Source organism: Teleopsis dalmanni, chromosome 2 (assembly GCF_002237135.1).
Source record: "Teleopsis dalmanni isolate 2A chromosome 2, ASM223713v2, whole genome shotgun sequence".
NCBI lineage: Eukaryota > Metazoa > Arthropoda > Insecta > Diptera > Diopsidae > Teleopsis > Teleopsis dalmanni.
Genome location: NC_051847.1, coordinates 244,196,173 through 244,199,906, shown reverse-complemented (window position 1 = coordinate 244,199,906; position 3,734 = coordinate 244,196,173). Strand labels below are relative to the sequence as shown.

The window sequence follows — 3,734 nt, the reverse complement described above, 5'->3', positions numbered from 1 at the left end:
TTGAATATATATTTTATTTTATGTAGTTATTATTTACATAAATATTTGCGAGTTTTTTAGACTTCTCTTCAAAAGTTAATTTTTAATTTCAAGTACACAATTTTTTTTGTATTAAAGTTCTGATATTAAAATATTCTGATATTAAAACGAAATAATTTATTTTAGTCAAATTTCTATCATCAACCACTATTCTGTAACAAATAATCAATTATTTTTCGAATACAATATCAATGACAATATTATATTATTTATGGGTTGCGATTTAAAGGATCCATTTCTGATGGAAAAATGTACATGATTAAAAAAACTCAGCCCAGCCTTCAAATATAATCTAATTTGCCTGTAATTATAACTTTCCTCCTTTCATCAAATTTTAGCAGCAAAAACATTTAATATTTCAAAGACATTTATAAAACTTTGATGAAAATATTTTATTCATAAATCATTGGCATAAATGAAAAAGTTTCTGCTTTTAATTATAGGGAAAATATTAAAAATACATAACTTCAATGAATATTTTGCTAATGAGTCTAAATAAATAATTTTGGTTAAATTAAATTTAAAAATCCCCTTTTAACAGCAATTAACCGCCCAACACATTCCTTAAACGTGACCCGCATCAAATTTCACTTAAATCCGGTGAAATTTTAGAACTCTCCGTACAATTTTCACGCTTACCACCACGCTCGGTTGTTGTGAGCTACAAAGTAAAACGGAACTAAAATAAATTCAAAAAAAAAAAACAAAAAGAAAATAAAAGAAAAACAATAATAAAAATGAAAAATAACAATAAAAAACAAACCAAAAAAATTATCGTCATCACGTGCTAATTTAATTCAAGCTAAAGCAACCAAAGTAACTGAAGCAGCTGAAGCAACCGAAGCTGCCAACAATTCCAGGCAGAACATTGCGTAGGAAACGGAAACATTAGAAAATACTTGCGACGCTCCGATTTCCGGCAATTTCATAAATCTCGCAGTAAATGCAGCACCGTAAATGTTTGGCGGCAGTGGGCAAAAGAAAAGTAATAATAAAACACAAATTACACAAAACCGAAAAAAGCCAACGAAATCTCAGAACTAATATTTGAGTACGAAATTGAGGCGCGTTAAATATTTCAAAAGTAAACGAGAAGCAACAGGACGATAACAGCAACAACAACAACAACACTAGCAACAGCAGCAGCAGCAACAGCGACACGCAGACAAATATTATTGTAGGCAATATTCCTCTGAGTGTACACCGCAGGTGAGTATTTACTTAAGTTATTAGCTTTAAAAGTATTAAAAAATCTTTTCAATATAAAACCTTTAAGACACAAAAATACGGTATCTTTGCTGGGCTCAGTCACATTTTGCAAGGGAAAACATGTTGCTCATACGCTACGTGGTACATTTTAATTTGAACCTCTGTGTAAACTTTAATAAACTTACAATATACCAACGTACATAATAGCTACATAATAACATTTAATATTTTTAATGTCAATATTTATCAAAGACATAAAATTTAATCTTTTAATATCTGTCGTAATGTATCTACAAAGTTTATGGCATTTGAAGTTTTGAAGTGACAGCTATTCGATATCTTTCTGTTTTAAGCGCAAATTAAAATAGATATTTTTATGAAAATATTTCAATAAATTAATGCATATCATGTAACTTTTCTTTTTTTCACGATCTTATATATAATTTTGAAAGTTTTGGTTATGAAATCATATTTTAATAAATGGATATAATTCTGAATTTAATATATTTTTTGATTTTAAAATATAAAGCCAGATATACTAAAAATATAGTTTAAGCTTAATTTTAAAATACTGATGTATTTAAAATTATAAATAAAAGTTTACAAACTATTTTCGGTGGAATATTAAAGATTGTTCAATTGATATCTTATTTAGATGAAACTAAGATCAAAAAGTGTTCTTACCTTATGATCAAAAAAGAACGAAAATTAAAAAAAAACGCAAAATTTTAATTTTTAATAATTTCCTTTATTATCACCTTCAAAGAACTCTCCTCCTGCGGCAATACATGCATGCCAACGCTTGATCCAATTTTCCATACAAGTTTTATAGGCCACCGAAGGTATGTCCTTTAGTTCACCCAGCGAATTCTCTTTTATCGCCTCTATGGTCTCAAAACGCGTTCCTCGCAATGGCAATTTGAGTCGGGGGAAGAGGAAGAGAAAAAAGTCACACGAGGCCATATCTGGAGAGTACGGTGCTTGGTTAATGATATTGGAGGAGTTTTTGTTCAAAAACTGCGACACAACCAACGCTGTAATACTAATAAAATAATACTCCTTTTGACCGTTTGACCATTTGACCGTCCAGAAGGAATTCATAGTGTACCACACCACGAATATCGAAAAAAACAGTCAGCATAACCTTGATTTTGGACCGACTTTGGCGTTCTCTTTTCGGTTTCGACTCACTTCGAAGCACCATTTGGTCGATTGTTGTTTGATGGGCATGTCAAAATCATTCACCCATGTCTCATCACCAGTTATGATGCATTTGACACTATCTGTTGTTGGGCATCGCATATATGGTCACTTTCATCTCTTTGGCCACATCACAACGACGCTTTTTTTGAATGAAATTCAACTTTTTTGGCACCAGCCGAGAAGCGACGCGTTTTAACCCAAAACATCAGTTAAAATGTGTTCGGCCGATCCATATGAGATGCTCAACAACACTGCAATCTCTCTAATCAGTTCACAACGATGTTCCGACACAATCTGCTTGCCGATTCAATGTTTTCTTAAGTAACAGAAGTTGTTGAGCGCCAAACAAAAACTAATCGTACGATATGCATTAAACTTTGACAGAATGTGTATAATAGTGTTGCCAGCGTAAAAATAAAACAAATTTACCGATTGGATAAGCGCGGGATCACAAGGTACATCTGACTTTAACTATAAATTTTAGAATTTAAAATTTTAAATAATGAAATCAAATTTTGAGGCATTAATATAATTTTTAATTCGATCTATTCTAACATAAAGATACAACATACTAAATCTACATACAGACACAGTTTGGTACTGGTAATGTATCCAAGTAACAATCAAGGTACAGATATATGTATCTGTATATCTGTATCGAGATACTTGTAACTATACACATTACATATTAGGTTTTCATATTAGGTTTGTTTTTGGAATTATTTAACAGAAGAGTTTAGTAAGTTAAATTTCCCATTCTCAATTCTCTAAATGGGTCTCCTTGATGCAATATATGTATATTATATATGTGAAGTATTTTCGAGTATTTCAGAATACTGGTCCACTGGTCAACTGACCCAAAGCCGTACTTCAAATTTAGCAGAGCAGGAGTCCAATCCTTGGTATTTGCAGTCTCAAAAAATTATTTACGAATAATTTCCAAGATAACTGATGACAGGTATTTGGCAATATTTGAAATAGCTGTGTGGTCAGCCGAAAATTCAATTAATTAATAATAATATAAAAAATAATTTTTGTTGTTGTAGTTCACTACTCTCCGAAATATTTACAATGTAAAAAGTATAAAAATTTGTTTGATATTAAAATTTTTTTATATACAAATACAATATTAAAACAAATTTTTTTTTTGTAAGAGAAATTGTATTATTTTTTTTAAATATAGAATTAAATATTCTTATAGAAAAGCCGATGAAAGTCAAAACGGATGTCATAATGTTTTCCTAACATATGTACACAGTTATTCCTTGAATTTTGGTCTTGGG

General features: G+C 30.3%; 1 protein-coding gene across 1 annotated transcript in view; it reads right to left on the bottom strand.

The window, feature by feature from the left end:
• LOC119677228 (efflux pump membrane transporter BepE-like) overlaps positions 1-3,734 on the bottom strand; it is an 8,330-nt gene that overhangs the window by 1,787 nt on the left and 2,809 nt on the right. The gene's annotated exons all lie outside the window — the stretch shown is intronic.